The sequence below is a fragment of the Pinus tabuliformis genome, chromosome 4_2 (assembly GCF_031772625.1).
Source record: "Pinus tabuliformis cultivar Carrire ecotype Pingquan chromosome 4_2, CPIR1, whole genome shotgun sequence".
Classification (NCBI taxonomy): domain Eukaryota; kingdom Viridiplantae; phylum Streptophyta; class Pinopsida; order Pinales; family Pinaceae; genus Pinus; species Pinus tabuliformis.
The window spans coordinates 126,262,261-126,280,259 of NC_142304.1; the positions used below are offsets into that span (position 1 = coordinate 126,262,261).

General features: G+C 38.2%; 1 pseudogene; it reads right to left on the reverse strand.

The window, feature by feature from the left end:
- LOC149168570 (DExH-box ATP-dependent RNA helicase DExH8-like) overlaps positions 1 to 17,999 on the reverse strand; it is a 149,055-nt pseudogene that overhangs the window by 74,802 nt on the left and 56,254 nt on the right.

The following is a 17,999-nucleotide window of genomic DNA, read 5'->3' on the forward strand; positions in this document are numbered from 1 at the left end:
GCCTTTGATCATGAGCCACATGTGTGCCGACTCAAGAAAGTGTTGTACGGGCTGAAGCAAGAACCTCGTGCTTGGTACACTAGGATAGACAACTACTTCACTAGGTTGGGCTTCACAAAGAGTGAAGTGGATGTGAACGTGTACCACATCGTGGTGAAAGGTAAGTTGTTGATCATCATCGTACTTTATGTTGATGATATCATATTGAATGGTGATGATTAGTTGATCGTGTCTTGCATGGAGGTCCTTGCAAGAGAAATTGAGATGAAAGACATGGGTCTCATGCATTACCTCCTTCATATGGAAGTGTGGTAGAAGGATGGGGAGTTGTTTATGTCTTATGGCAAGTATGCCAATGAGATACTTAGGATATTCCACATGGAGAGGTGCAAACCCATGCAGACTCCTCTAGCAGGTAACTAGAGGAAGGAGGTTGCTACTTCAAGAGAAGTGGTAGAGGCTATTGTGTACAGGTAGCTTGTGGATTCACTGATGTACTTAATGAACACACGATCAAATTTGTGCTATGCAATGAACCAAATGAGTTAAGAGATGGTTCATCCTACCAAGATGTTTTGGAAGGCAACAAAGCATGTATTAAGATACCTCAGAGGCACATCTTAGTATGGATTATGGTACAGACGGGAAAAGAGAGTGAAGCTATAGGGCTTCACTGATGCAGATTAGGCAGGGAGTCCATCAGATCAGAAGAACACATCAGGAGGGATTTTCAACCTTGGGTCAATGGAAGTTTCTTGGTACAGTAGGAAACATATGTCAGTTACACTCAGCTTGGCAGAGGAAAAATACATGGCTACAAGTCAGGCAGCATGTGAGGCCATCTGGATGCGGAAAATCCTAGTTGGTTTGTTTGATCAAAGGATGGATCCAATTGTCATCTATTGTGATAATTAGAGTTGTATCAAACTCTCTAAGAATCCAGTATTTCATGGTAGGTCCAAGCACATCAACATCCGGTATCATCATCTCAAAGACTGTGTAGCAAGGAGGATCATGTTGCTGCAGTATATTTCGACAGAGGAGCAAGATGCTGACACTTTGACAAAGGCATTGTCAAAGTGTAAATTCGAGTTCCATAGAGACAGGATTGGGGTGGCAGATAATCCCTTTCTTGTTGAGAGGGAGTGTTGAAATATGGAAACAAGAATATTCCAATTTAATTTGTCCTTGAATTAAATTGTGAATTAAAATCGAATTTAGTCTTAACATCTACTTGGAATTAATTAATTAATTTATTTTAAATTAATTAGTTGTAGAAATTGAAGTTAGAAGTCTTTTTGAAGTCATGCAAGAGTTATCCCTTAAATTAAGGATATAAGATTGAGTTATATTTGAGTTTTAATTAGTTAACTCAGTTTACTGAGTTAAGTCTAGTTAAATTAGTTCCAAACTATTTGAGGAACTAATAGTGAGTTAACAGTCAGTTGATGCATAATGCACTCAACTAGTGCTACTCCAGTTAACTGATTATTCCCTCATTAGAAACTCATGCATGTCTATTCTGAGAAAGACCCAGTTGAGATTAATGTTCAAGGACAGTGTACTAGCAGTTGCATGTGTTTTCTCATGGAGAAACTCATGCATGCAGTCAAGGATTCATCCTGGAGGATTGCACAGTTTTGAAGGCTTGTTTTTCCACTTGGTAATAGGCTAACCATCCACAAGGAACATCACAAGGAAATAGGAGCTTGGAGGGTAGAGAGGAAGGATATAGAGAATCCAAGATTGTCTGTGAGCATCTGTGAGAATTGTACTGAGAGTTGGCTAGCTGTGAGAGGTAGGGCTTTGTATAATTCCTATGTATTTCCACCATGAATGATAATACAATAGTGTGGGGTTTTTATCTAAGACTTTCCCCAAAGTATTTTCATGTGTATTGTGCCATTGATTCTTCTTCTTCTGGTTATATTGTTCAACACGATCTTTAAGCTTCCACAAATTGATAGTAGAAGTAGGTTATAGTATTCTGCTTTGATTTATATTGCATTATCCGGTTAACCTATCACAAATTTTCTACATGATATTGTGATGATTTTGATATTGGTTCATATATGACATCTAAAACTTGATGAGTTGTCTTAGTTGATTTGATTGTACAATATTGATTTATGTGAGGCTGAGCATATTAGTTTGGAAATGTGTTATGCTTTCAGAGAGCTTTGAATGAAGCTAGATTTCTGATCCAGATATGTCTACATTGACAATTATCTAGGAAGCCAAGAAGATGTGTTGATCCAAACCTCCACTTTAGAAGTGATCTAAGGTATGACTTTGATTTTGAATTTGGTTTTATATGTTGATGGTTTACTATTGGAAAGTAATGAGCCTATGATGATGTTAGTAAGAGGAGATGGTTTCTGAAGCTCGAAATAATGAACCATGGCATGATGAATTGATTTCTCAAGTTGGGAAAATAAAATATATATTGTGAAGCTATTAAAGTAGTATTGGAAGGTGGAAATGCCAATCCTTGGACACTCCAATTGAATATCAAGAATTCGTGAAGAGATATTGTTGAACTTGAATTGGAAAGTGATAGTTGATTGAAGAATTGATGTTCTATTTTGAACATTCGTCCATATATATACATGATGTGCATAAAACCTAACTGAATTCATGATTGAGCCACTTCATATACATAGAGTTTCCACCGAGCATCATTCAATATATTTGCATTGGATGATCAATTTTTGAGACATTCCTCCTATGATATGTGACTACTTGGATGTACTGATGATTATTAGGATCGTTATTGATGATATGAGCACATTTGGATGCTACCTTAGTATGATATCTACCATGATTTCTTGGGTAAGAGGTATGTAACACGACCGAGGTTTAATATGATGTTGCTAGCATGGATAGTTGTGATGCAGGATGAAGAAGCTCCTTAGAGAGTCGTCTGAGCAGGATCTAGATATGACATGGATAAATTATGATTGGAAGAGAATCCCACATATAGCTTGGATTGGGATACCTTGATATATTGAGACAATGCTATTGTACGAGACAAGCATAGACTTTTGGTTGGAACCTCCTTGAGAGGGAGGATGAATATGATATCGTTTTGTGATATATTTATGATTGTTTATGTTCTAATATGATATTTGATTTGATGTCCTACATGAATAGAAAACTACTGCTATTGCTACATGATGATCAAGATGATACCAGATATGAGTATGATGAGAGCATCCCCGATCAAGCACACTAAGCCACTTCTTCCTCCCTGTCTGATCTCCTAGGGTGTGGAATTGAGATAGATGGCTCCTGGGGTTGAGGGAACTCTAAAAAATAGGTTATCACCCCTATCTGTTACCCATAGGGTTGGAGATGTTGCTTCCCTATCTTCACAGGGTCAAAGATGTTGCTCCCTTATCTTGGTCTTTGCAGAGTATACCTCAGTTGGCATCATACCCACAAGTTGGGCTTGTTGGGATTGTCCCTCCCAGTATGGCCAATGGGTTGAGGAGGCTTGGAAGGGTGTGATCCTTACCTCTTGGTAAGTCGGGTATCTTGTCCAAGCTCAGATTATGATCCAAGTGTTCTACCACATGAATTTTGAGGGTCATTACTGAGATGATCAATAGGCAATAGGATGGGTTGATTATTAGCTCCCCTACGTCACATATTGCTCGATATGGGGTTGTAGTAGTAGCTTCAACATGAGATTATGGATCAAGATGTGCTCCTTTATGTGGTTCCAGGTTGAGACATTCTCCCTGATGGTATACTCTACAATGATGATACAAATCGCAGATTTAGCTCCCAACCTATATCCTCGAGTAGTAGCCCGCTAGTAGAGATTTTGGTTAGTAGCTCGATGGACAAAGGGTGATAGATTGGGTTCCCCTCTGATGTGAAAAAAATTCTTATTTTAGATCTGAGAATATTCAACTTATAAGAAGGGAAAATCAAGAGATAAGAAAGAATAAGCAATAATAAGCAATATATTAATTGAGATTATAAGTGATGATACGAGAGGATGAGATACTTTAGACTAGATAGGATATGATGAAAAGATGACACATTAGTCGATGGTCAGATATTGACAGGTGGAATTCTCCCTAGTTGAGAGGGAGAGTTAAAAATATGCAACTACGGTCAAATTCCACTTTGGATAGCACACCTAATGGAGATAATTATTTCATTGCATTCCACTTTTCGATAGGAACAAAATCAACCTAAAGATCACTCAAATCAGATAAGGGAAAGTGTGATTATGACGAAAATACCACATGTGCATATTTGATAAGGTCGGCCCTAAAGAAAAGTGGACCACCTTGGAAGGCTATAAATACAAGGGACCTCTACCTCATTTAGACATAATGATGAGTTAATCTTCTATTTTGGTTTTTGGTTCACACAGGTCTGTGGCTCTTCAGCGAAGGAATAGGTTCGCTCTGAGATGGAATTGCAGGGTCTGAAGCTTGCATCTCTAATTTAGGGTTTTTTGCCTCAGTCATAAGCACAACACATGAAGGATTCGACGATAGTCACACATACAAAATCTCGTCCATGTGACTGGAGCCTTCTATTTGCACAAAAAACTCTCCATCCATGTGATTTGAGGTTTAGGGTTTCTACAGTCTAGATCTGACCCTAGTCGCTCACATGTCACGATTAAGGGAGTGACTTTGTAAGTGTTAGTTACTCGTATTTCACCTCCTCCATGCAACTGAGACCTAAAATATGAAATATCAACCTTCCGGAGATTTTTTTGAGTGACTGCATGGTTCGGAAGTTGACTACAAATAGTGACAGTTCAGTACAAACTTCAGAATCATATTTTGGTTATATATATTGTTGGGTTCATTTCTTGGATGTTGTAGTAGTTTTGATGGTTAGTTGCATAGACAAATATATGGATCATTATACTTTATTTTGTTAAATTATTTGATGGAAATCTAAGAAGAATAATTTGCAAGGGTTTTCCCCACAGTTGGTTTTTCCTTGGTCTCTAACCAATCCTTGTGTCCCTATGTGTGAATGCTTTTCTTCCATTGTTCCTTTATGTTCTGTTATATTGATGATGATGATATTATTCTTTCTACATAGTCACATATGATGATGAATAATGATGTAAATTTGCATAGCGTTATGATGTTATGCGATGAACTTAATGTGTTAATGAAGAAATTCAATTATCAAAGAAAAGAACAATATAGATGTATGAAAAATTAACACAAAGTTCTGCCAAGCTGGTTTGAGCCTAGAGGTTTATTAACAACCAAGTCATTTGGGCACAGAGGTTTGCCAAGTCATTTGAGCACTAGAGATCTTCGACGTCATTTGATCCTGAAAGTTTGTTCAAGCCCATAGGTCTGTTAATAACCAAGTATTTTGATCTCAGAGCCCAGAAGTATGTTAATAACCAAATTCGTTTGAGATATGGAGGCATGAATAAACATGGTGTTATACATATGAGAAAAATGTATAAGCCATGTGAATTTATGTGGAATCCCATGGTTTATTGAATGGCCTTGGCCAGTTTGAAGAATGTATTGTTAAAATAAAATGAGTCATGTGGCATGGTATTATAGGTGACAATGGGAAACTAAGTTTGTAAGGTGTGCACCCTATATATAAGAGGTCATAGGTTCTGTTATCACAAAATCAGGTACTGAAGGCTGCTAATCAGCAAGACTCTGTGTAACTGTTTCAAACCAGGCTTTTAACTAAGGCTTAGCCTCCTTAGTCTGAGAGGGCTCTCTCATAGGTTATTGATATTGAACAAGATGGCTAACTCTTACAAGACACATGAAAAATGTACTGGCTGGACAGAATTGCTTCCCATTGGGCTTATGGAGTCACTAATATCTCAGTAAACAATAACACTATCCTTTCATAGAAATCAGGGCACTTTACATCTAATGTTCAAACATAACTTACATGAAACACAGTTTTCCTAGGCATACAGGAAGTCAGAGCATGATTCATGAGTTCTGAGTGATTATGCATTAACCAAACTGTAAAAGAACATTAAAGAGAATAAACCATCATATATTTGAACAATAAGATCTATTGTGAATCCTGAGAAGAAACAACAGTCATTTGCATTACTGAAATCTGCTATACATAAACCAAAAAAGTCTTCTCCAAAAACATCCAACCCTCTCTCTATCTCTGTTTCAGCTATTTATAAAGTTCTTCTACCTGACTCCCCTTCATCTGAGGGGAACTCGAAGTCCTTTTCTAATGACACCTATTCACCTTTAAACTAACTAACAAAAGCCACTTACTACTAATTAACAGCTCTAGAAACCTAAAACAAATAAGATTCTAATTCTGCATCATGCTGGACATAGCATTTATTACAATCAAGATTCATTCTCTGCCAAGTGGATTACTACAGCGGTAGCTTTGATGGCTTTAATTACAATAAAATTCATTCTTTGACATTTGCTCTCTTTCTGGAGGCGGCTGTGATAGCATGAGATGAGGATTCAATGTTCCAGGTTAGCATTGGATGCTGGATGCGTTGATGGTTCAATAATATTAGGATAGAACCCCTGTTTTCCCGGTCCTTGTCTTCCACCACTCCTCAGAATTCAAGCAACATGTCTCCAGCTCTTTTTAATACCCCAAAGATGATGAACATCACCATATTCCCAAATGTGCTGGAAGCTTCGTTGATTGAACAGGTGTGCAAGCCAAAACTCTACGTATTCACCTCTTTCCAAACCCTAACAACCGGTAATAAAGTACCTTTATCAAAGATTTAACTTAAGACAAAATATTTCACCTTTTCAAAAGGGTACACTTGTCATTATCTGAATGGCTATGCTAGCCTCATGTGGTCTCCTAAATGTCCCTTAGGCGTTTCCTTCAAAAATTTGCTGATCTTACCATCAAACTGTTTGTCTTCATCATAAAACAACACCTACAGCAGTTTTGTAGCGCGCTACGAAACTGCTGTTTTTGCTAAAACAGTGTTTATTTGCCTTGATCCAGCTACAAGTGGTTCAGCCTTGACAGCCTCTGAATATTGGGTGGCTCTCCATTTTCCAACTGTCACAAGCTCTTGTTTAGCATGATCAGTATGTGAGAAAAAACAGCTATTTCCCCTTTTACATATTCCCTTGGCAAAGAACTTGCAGACAGGTGTGGAAGTTGTTGGTTGGTCATGGAAATATTGTCCTTCAGAATATGAAAGATTCTGTTGTGTACATTGGGTTCTTATCTCTTTGATAATTCCTGCAAGCTCATTTCCTATACTTGAAGTGTTCAAGGACCCTGAGTCAACATATGAAGCCTGAATACAAACATCTGTAACAATATCATCTGCTAGTTCAGTGCCAACGGCAAAACTCAAGTTTGCTTCAAGTTGTCCTGGAGAGAGAAAGCATGTGTGCTTGAAATCATAATCATTGTAATACAATGGTGGACCTTCCAAAATGCAGAGAAACTTGGGCATGTCTCAGCAATAGCATGAAGTGATGACGGCACCAAATGGTGGAAAGAAGACCACTCCTGCTCAAGCCTAAGAGCAATTGAAGCAAAATCATGTGTCTGAGTTGTGAAGATCTCATCGCCAGCCACTTGAATGAGTCGTTGCAATCGATGCTTGTCCTTCAAAATCCGTTGCCAAAACAGAATTGCACAAAAATTTGCCATAAGTGTCTTTGTATGATATGAAGAACCAACAGATCCATTAGCATCATTGTAATAGCTGTCCACATATTTATTGAACAAAGATTGCTGCCCAAATGGCTGTATGATAGGCATTGGTCGTGCATCCATCAATGAACCAATTATTTCACCCTCTCTAAGAAACCCACACTGACCAAACTTAATGACAAGCATTGATGCCTCCAAAGAAAGGGGGAGACTCTCAAGCAAATTGTCATATAATGTTGGTTCATACTTTCCCCTATGATGAGATGGTGCCTTCAGAGCATCTAAAGAAACCAACAAATCTAGTGCATCTTGAATAGTTTTCAAATTCGGTGGGTCAAGGGCCCTCTGAAATAGAACTTTGGGGTCATTCATGGCTTTTGATGCAGCACAGCTAATCGTGAGAACCTGCTTTCTCAATGACAGCTTTTGCATCGCTGGCTTTTCATATTTATCAAAACTATTAAACAAATGCCGTGAAACCAATTGGAAAACCTGACCATCACATGTACGGCTTGTCCTTCCTTTGCGTTGATCTGCCTGAGATTTTGACACCCAAACCAGATGTGGCACATGTCTTTTGTTGTCGTCATTCCAAAATATGTCTAATGAGCAGCATGAATCAATAACGTAAGATAGCCCAGGTATGGTCACAGAAGATTCTGCAATATTTGTTGCAAGTATTACCTTTCTATAAGAATGGCAAATTTGCATAGCTCTTGTTGCTTGTTCAATATCAATGCTACTGTGAAGAACGTGGACCTTGAAACACATCCTAGAATGTCTTACAAGCAGCCACTGCTGCTCCAGGGACCGATATGTTGGTAGGAAAACCAAAATGCTATTCTTTAGGTCTTGCTCCTGTTCATGCATATGCATCACCAGATCTCGAATCAGGTAGTGCACTTCATCATTTATATCAGCTTCATCACGGCCTTCTTTAGATGATTCCAAATCTGATAGACATTCAGGATTCTTTTTAAGAAGTTCAAGTACCTGTTCAAGGTACATCACTTTGCATTGAAAAACAGAACGCTGCACTAAGGAACTCGGTAGTGCAATCACTTCAACCCTTTCATTCTTACCAAGATCCTTAAAGTAGTCCCTGTATCTTGTTATATCTGCACCTTTGGGGATTAGGTTGTTTTGCGGCTGCAACACTTCAGACTTTTCCCTTCAGATTCAGAACTGATGACAAGCATACACGCAGGAGCTTGAGAACATGCCACCTGTAAAATGCATCCACCCCAGAGCTATTTTGCATGACAGTTGCTATGGATTCGAACAAATCCCCAATTTCGTAGCACGCTACGAAATCACTAAAACAGGTTGCGCTGCGAAACTGCTAAAGGATTTATGCGCTGCGAAAACACTTTGTCCTTAAGCTAGTCTGAGCAATTTTGGCAACAGAATTTTCAGTGATAATAGGTTCAACCACTGTGAGGTGATATGTCATTTTATAATTTGATTCTTAAACTTTTAGTGCCATTTTGTCAAATGAATATCCCAATGGAAGTGTACAAATTGTACCACTACCACAATAGTTTTTCCATTCTTTCGAATTCACCCAGAAAGGGATAAAATGTCACACAGTTAATTTAATATATAGTTTTATATAGTTAATTTGGGTTTTTGGGAGCATTATTTCTCCAAGTTGAGTTTAGGAAGAAGATAGATTATCAAGGCTTACTAATGAATGTAACTAGAGGGATATGATGCTTTTTTATACTTATTTGATGACCATAATATCTTGTGTTTTTTGGAGTCTATGGGCATGTTGTAGTTGTCTTGGATACATGATGTAAACAGGTTCTATGAAGGGGTTTAAATGACCATATCAATGATCTGATTGAAGCAAAGAATTGAAAGTATTATGACATCTAGAAACAATGATTGATATAAATTATGTGACAATGAATTTAGTATAACGGTTTGAGGTTGTGTGACACTGTAGTGATTACAGATTGTGTGGCTTAACAATGACAAAGCTTGGAGGTTGTGATTGCAGTCCCTTTATATTTAGATTTAGTGTTATATAATGGTAGTGGATCTAGTTTGAAAATTATATGAAATAGAGTTCCACATGGAATTTGAAGAAGAAGGATGATGCCTCCACTGAGGTTGGAGATTCAATCAGGTTGGAGCCTAGAGAAGGTTGTAGCTTACTCATTATTGAGGTTGGAGCCAAAAGAAAGTTGGTGCCTACTCATTCTTGAGGTTGGATCCCAAAGAAAGTTGGAGCCTACTCATTCTTGAGGTTGGAGCCTCCATTAGGTTGTAGCCTATAGTGAGTAGTTTCTTGCATCTTTTGAGGTTGACTCCTCAATTAGGTTGCAGCCTACCGCAAGTGGCAACTTGCATTTCTTAGTAGTTGCCTCCAATAGGTTGAAGCCTACAAATTTATGTAATGAATTGAAGCATATATAAGAAGAATAATATTGGTGGTTTTCTCCCATATGGGTTCCCACCAAGAAACTTTTACCTCTTTGTGATGTTATGGCTTCTTGATTTGTTCATGACTTCTTGACATGTTACTAATATGATGGTGCTATGTCATAGTTGATGATACAATGCTTATAGTGCAGTGCTATATGGTTGTGTGATTATCAAAAGTTGTGAAATGGTAAAATTGATCTCAGTACACTGATTCCCCCCCCTCCCCCCCGCCCCGCCTCACTATGTGACCTTTGGGGCAACACCACAACAATTTCATAATTTTAAACTTCTATGGGATAAAGATATAAAGAAAATTCCAACATCCCTCATTTGAAACAGATTGCAGGACTATTCATAAACTCTAAATTCTATAGGATATATATCCAAATATGTAGCAAAGAATAATCTAACATTTTTACAATATATCCAAAAATGCTCCTCAATATCTTAAAATTTTCATAAAAAAATTTATTGCAAAAATTCCAAGATCACTCATTTCAAATTAATTTCAATACCATTCACAAATCATAGGTTCAATATGACATGTCTCTAAATGTATATTGCAATAGAATCTAAAATTTTGATCATATGTACTTTGAGATATCTCATAAATATTCTCAAAATATTACATTCTAAATATTCTCAGAAAAATATTATAGTGAAAATTCCATGATGACTTGTTTAAGGTAGAAAAACCTAGGTTCATATATTATGATACTAATTGTTATGAACCTTGCACCTTAAAACTGACAGTAAGGCAATTAATACAATGCACTTAAAGGGATGAACCTCCTCTCTCAATGAATATAACATGGATTAACATGGGCCTTATCTATGTTAACATGATGAAATCCCTCTTTGTGTGCATCTTATGATGAAATCCACTAGCCACATAGGACTTGAATGCTCCAAAGAAGTTAGCCACATAAACATCAAGAAAAAGTTTAACAATCCAAGGGAAATTTTTCTCTTATGTGTAATTCCATTAAAAAATAGATAGGAATAATAAACACGCCATACACCCACCCTCATTATTTCAAATGGATATAACATAAATCCATCCACCAAATTTGTAACAGAGATGAATTTCAACAAATCTTGAAGTTAGTTCCTTAGAAATCAACTTAAAGGTTGAGGTCAAACGTCTCATTTTGGCCATAAGAGGATGAAATGAACTACAAAAGTACCTGTAAACACAATAGAAAACAAATAATCGATCAAAGCAAAAGATCTATTGAATATAAGTGAATGAAATTAGATACATTTCACACATATAAGCATTATAAAACAATACAAATATATGGGAGAAAGGTTCAAACACTTTATTGAATAGAAGAAGGAATTATAATCATTTGTGTCTGATTCAAAGCCATTCCTCTAGCTTGGATCCCATCCACATCACATCAAAAGCATGACAAACTTGTAGCATTACAATACTTGCTTCAAAGCTAAATATCATAGCAACATTATCTCCTTACAATTCAACATAATCCAGCCCCTTATCACTTAGATGAGTGGTCAATTTATAGGGAGATGAAGGAGGTTTTGTCATAAATGGTGGCATTGAATGGCCTTCCGTACTTAGAATTAGTTCCATGGAGGAAGGGATGAGAGGATAGGATGCATCTTAACTCATTCCTCATCCATTTTCGAGCTCATAGGAGTTGATAAGTGAGGGAACCTTCTAAATGACTCCAAAAGATAAGAATATTCCCAAAACCCTATGTGAATTTCACTCAAACGTGCCCAACACAGGTGAAAGGAAGCCTAAGTGCTCTACAGAGCACCCTGGCATGGACTTAACTGCTCTGCAGCGCACCCTTACATGGGCCTACCCACGTTGGTCCCTTTAGAGGCCATTTCTGGATGTCTTCAAGTCATGAAACTGTCTGGGAAGGAGGCATTCAAAGGGGCGACTTGTTTAGGGAATGTAGAAACTGAAATTAGGGTTTGATGATCTCTAAAAAACTGATCTAGATGATGGGATTGATGTGCCCAAATGGATCTGTAACAGCTACCCCCTAAAGCATGAAGTCGGAAAAATGCCAATGTCGAATGAAATGCTTTACGATGTGATGAGGTGGTATCGAAGTGGAAGGTGACTTGCATCAATTACAATACATATATCATGTTTTTTGATGTTTTACATGAATCACTGAGGGAAGGCATACCCATGCTCAACTTATAAACTTTCATTACATGTACATAAACAGTCGTCTATAGATATAGACCCATGATCAGAATGACTATCAATGTAAAGCCATTGTACATATAATTTAGTATTCCTGAAATCGCAACCTGGATGGATGGAACTAGATCCGGGGTCTTCTATCTCATTCAATCATTCACTCAAGCATGAGTCTAACCATGTGAATATATGATCTGAAGTCGAACATGGGAAGACACCATCTGATTACTAGTCAATGATGTAAGTTGTTAACAAATGCGAGAGAAATCATCGATAATGATAATGATCCTCAAAGTACTGCAGTACATTTTGCATGGTTTGAATGGATGATTTGATGTCGAACACCATACAAATTCTTTCGGTCGAAGGCCATTGATGTTAACCTATCGTCGGAAGCAAGAAAATTTCCATTGATGCATGCAAGCCTCAAGGTACTAGAAGGGTGTTTCTAAGTCAACTTCTTGGATAATGTGCTGATGTCGACAAGAAGAGACTCATCGCAGGAGGGCCTTGATGTATCCCACATCAACGACATGAAACGAGAGTAATGATTTTGGAGATGGAATTTGACTGACGACACAAGGTTCAGGAATGACGGTCATGAAAATGAAGGTTTATGGTATTGTAAAGGATGAATTTTGACTGAATGAATTCTCTTAAACATGTTGGCGACACTGAAATGAATTAGTAGCATTGACCCAAAAAAAAGTGATGGATGGTATGATAGACCAACGTTGTGATAACCATCAAGCTAATAACCCAAACCAAATAGTCACGGTGATGGAGTGAAAGTGTCATGTTCAAGAGCAACCTTCTACCATAAAGTGGTTTTACCCTTTTTCCCATTTTCCCCAGTCATTGATGACCAATACCTCTTTATTTTTATCAAGCTTAAGGAGGATAACATATGTTTGTTGTATAATTCCACCCTTTGGGTGAATCCATCGTTATTTGGTGTTTTAATGAGTCTAGTGAAGGTGAAACTCGGTCTTGTTTAGATGGACAAGTTTGTCGTTATTTGATGTTTTAACAAGTTTAACAACAAAGATAAATCGGTCCTTTTCATATTTAGAGAGTTTTAAAAGGGACAAAAAGAAAACTCCAGAAGTTATTTTTCTTAAATTAATCTCTCAAGCCCGAAAAAGCCTAAAATAATACAAGAGAGATGTCGTTTCCAATTCGTTAACGAGCTGGAAAGGACAAGCGCTCGACAATCTTTTCATGTTTAGAGAGTCTGAAAAGAGCTTAAACATGACTCCAATTTTGAGGAACGATTGGTGTCTAGGATAGCAATTGGTTCCGGTGATGCTGGAACTTCTCAAAACATGTTGATTTATGTGACAAGGCTGGCTAATAAGACCACTCATTGCAATTGTTCCTCAAAAAGGGTAAAACAACCAAGTGAAAGCGTATGATCGACCAAGCAAATAGTGACAATGGAAGGAGAAAAAACCAAGGGTCATCTGATGAAAGAGGTTGATAGAATGGTAATCACGAGGGTTAAAAATGGAAATGGGTTCATTTTTACACAAGCTTGAACCATAGGGAACTATGCTTGGGTTCAGTTTCATGTTTACACAAGCTTGAAACGAAGAACTATGCTTGAATTCAGTTTCGTTTTTACACAAGCTTGAAATAAAGAACTATGCTTGAATTCAGTTTCATTTTAACACAAGCTTGAAATGAAGAACTATGCTTGAGATTGGTTTACATGCCCCCAGTATGATGAAAGGAAGAGTCTCTTGTAACCAGATAGAAGTTGCTGCAGTGAATTAGGACGGTTATCCAACACTTTTTTGGCTTCGTCCAGATAGGAAAAAAGGTGAATGGGGTGATTCAATTCACATAACCTACAAGGAAACTTAACTTTACCACTAGGTGCAGGGTGATTCCCTTCACATAACCTATAGGGAAACTTAACTTTACCACTAGGTGCATGGCCCCCAAGCTTCATTACATTCATCCAAGTAGACTACTTGTGGCTATCAGGTGGATGGACTGAAGGTTTGTTTACGAGATCAAGTGAAAGAATCGACTGGGATTTTACGAGATCTAATCAAAGACTCGAATTGGAACTTTTCTCCAGGGGACCTTGTTTCATTTTTTAATGAGCTTGACACAACATAAGGAACGTTGCTAAGATTCCTTGTTTCATTTTTTAACGAGCTTGACACAAGACAAGGAACTCTGCTCATTCTCTTTGTTTCATTTTTTTACGAGGTTGACACAAGACCAAGAACTATCCTTATGGATCTGTTTCATTTTTTAATGAGATTGACACAATAAAAGAACTATCCTCATGGACCTGTTTCATTTTTTAACGAGGTTGACACAGTGAAAGAACTATCCTCATACTCCTTGTTTCATTTTTTAATGAGGTTGACACAAGACAAGGAACTATCCTCATGGGAGTTGTTTCATTTTTTAATGAGGTTGACACAGTAAAAGAACTATCCTCATATTCCTTATTTCATTTTTTAATGAGGTTGACACAAGACAAGGAACTGCCCTCATACTCCTTGTTCACGACCCATACAAGGTCATGACTTCCAAGAGGTTCTCATCAGATGGGAGAACAATGCTCTGGAAGGGATCCGTAGCAAGGAATCCATTAGAGAGATTTGGTTCCAATGCTCCCAGTACATAATGTACAAATCACTGAATTGATTGTTAGTTGATGTAGCCATGGAATGGGTTGCCACATAATTAACCCATGGCGGGGAAGATACCATTGGTACAAAAGGACCATTTAGGGAAGATGGTTGACTGGAAGCCATATTTGGATCGGGAAATGAAAGCTGGTCAATGGTGACAATTGTGCCTTCATGCGAGAATCAAATCACTCGAAAGAGTGTTGAAACAATGGCTCCCATGTCATAAACATAGTCGCGCCCAAGAAGTAAATTGTAATCTAAAGTTCCTGGGACTACCATCACATTCAGATAAACAAATTTTCCTCCCAAAGTAATAGGAACTGAGGAAGGTGTTAGTGTCGGTCATGATGCCCTCCATCAGTGATCAAAAAACTCTTTGCATATGCATAAGTAGGTGTCTCATCGATGTCAGTTTTGCATTCCATTAGGCATGCCATAAAACTGATGGAGGAGCTGGTCCTTGTTCCCTTCTTGGATTTGCTGGATCAGGTCATATCAGTTAATGAACTTGTGTCACGCTTGTTTTGTTTTGTCTTGAAGTCCAAAGTCTTAGGTCTAGGGTTTCAGTCAAATGTCATTGCAAGATCATGAGTCAGAGGTCCATGGGTCCCCAGCAAGCCGGAAGGAGGTATGTAAATATGTTTCATGGATATTTTCATCAGGTACAGCTCATTTATACCTTGGATTTAAAAACCATGTTTTTAAAGCCAAGGTCATGTCAATTTTGCAAAAAATAAGGAAATTTTCAAAATTCTTCAAAATGCCGGCAATAACCCTGGTCTCCTCACTAGAGTCCATCAGATGATCAACCTGCAAAAAGAACGGAGTTAAAGCACCCAAAAAGTCAAATTCAGGACAAAGCAAACTCAAAACAGTGTTAAAGAGAATGTCAAAACAAAACATTAGAAAGTGGGTTTGGTAAGTAAATTTTTTCAAATTGGGCTTATAAAGAGTCAAATTCCCTCTAAAACACCCTCATTGTGCATCTAAGAGCTTGCAAAGAAGAGTGAGAGGGCGAAGAAGGCGAAAAGAGGCGAATTGCAGCAAATTTGAACCATTTTCAGGTGCGCGACCACTCAGGAGCTGTGCGCGACCAGTTGGCAGTGCGCGACCAATCACAGCTCCTCCACAGTGTTAATTCCTAACGGGTGCGACCAGTCAGGCTGTGCGCGACCAGTCAAAGCCCGTGCGCGACCAGTCAAACTGTCTTCCACAAAACCACTTCAAATTTGCTCAATCGCCCTCTTGCTTTCTAAATTGATCGAGGTAGGGTCTTCTAACATGCTGGATGCTTGAAATCAAGGATGTTGGGCTTGTGCTTATATATATTTGCTACCAAGAATGTAAAGAGGAATGGATTTTAGTTATTGCTTGTTCATGTAGGCATTATGCTAGGGTTGGTGTTCTTTTTCAAGGTTTTAAACTCCCATTAATTCCCTCCATTGTTTCCCATTAAATTCACAATTGTTATGATATGTCTCTATCTTATGTCATTTGCAAAGAATGTTAAATTTCCCATCCCCAATACCTAAACCCTATCCCTCCCTCACATACATTCCCTAAACCCTAATGCCCTCCATCTAATCTACCCAAAACCCTAACGTCCTTCACACAACAAGGATAACAAATAAACACAGCAAGAATAAAATGATGTGCAAAAAGAAAAAGGCAATATGATGGCAAAATGACAAAAACTAAAAGAAAGGCAAAATGACTGTGCATAGTCATTACAAAACAGAGAACATATTTGCTGTGTATATTCAAAGCAAAAACAAAGACAATGCAGCTGTGTATATTTATCAAAAAGACATATTGCTTTGAGTATTCATTACAAAAATAATGTTGCTGTGTCTCCCAAAACCAAACCCTGTTTTTCCTTTTCCCTTCTATCCCCTAAATACCCTTGTTTCAATACAACTCTTTTCCCTTTTGAAGTTGTCAATGAAATCCCTTTTCCCCTTTTGAAAAAAATGTAAATAAAGCCCTCCTTCCCCTATGACAAATGTAAAAGAATCCCTTGTTTCCCTTAGCATCAAATGTACATGAATCCCTTGAAAAACAGAGTATGCCTTATAATGTACAGTCAAAAGACAAAAATCAAAGAGCAAGTTGTTGATGCTAGTGATCTATGCTGCCCCATACCCCTGTTATACATGCTGTCCCTTACCCCCTGTTGAGCATGTATATCATTTCCCTTGGTTATTATCATCCATGTTTCCCTAATAAAAACATTTCTTTGCAAATGATTTCCCGGTGATTAAGATGAGATTGTATGTTTGACAGTTTGTGAATTGTCCCTTAGAAATTCCCTATTTTTATATGTTTCCCTTTCCTTATGAAAAATCCCCTTCCCTAACATTTCCTTCATGATTTTGTTCCCCTTGAAAACATCATACAACTCAGCATTTTTGCAGGCAAGGGCAGCAGTTAACTTTGTCTATTTTCTCCACTTTGCTCAAAAGCACCATGTCAACCACTGAAACCTATGAGCAAGGTGATGACCGGTCTTCTTCCACAGAGGTTGAGGTACAGCAGAGGCCTCGTAGGGGTGGCAAAGGTGGTCATCATAAGAGAGAAGAGCCCACATCTTTAGCAGAATTACAGGCCTGCCCTTTGGCAGTGAATTGTTTCCGTTATATGTCATGTTTTCAGTTCTGTGAGAGGCTTGCCCAGATTCAGCACCACAGGGAGTTGGCCCGCTTATTTGTTTTGCACCTTCATGATGGGCAGGTCACTTTTGCAGGGGTGAATTTTGTGCTATCTCCGGAGGTGATTTCAGAGGCTACCGGGATACCAAATGTGGGTGAGGTGTGGCCCAAGCGCAAAATGCTGGATTATGTTTATTTTGAGCCATATGTCAGGCCAGCATTCATGAGCCACTTGTCGGGGTTCTTTCCTTTCAGATTCCTCCGGGGGGAGTATGCTCCGATCATGCGGCTTATCATGCATTACTTCACATGTGAGGGGAGATTTTCACAGGTCTTCTCTTATCACATTCGCCTGTTGATGCACTTTACCCGAGTGAGGATGATGAACATCCCGGTTTTCTTCTTCCAGGACATTCAGAGGATGGTGTCCGTGTT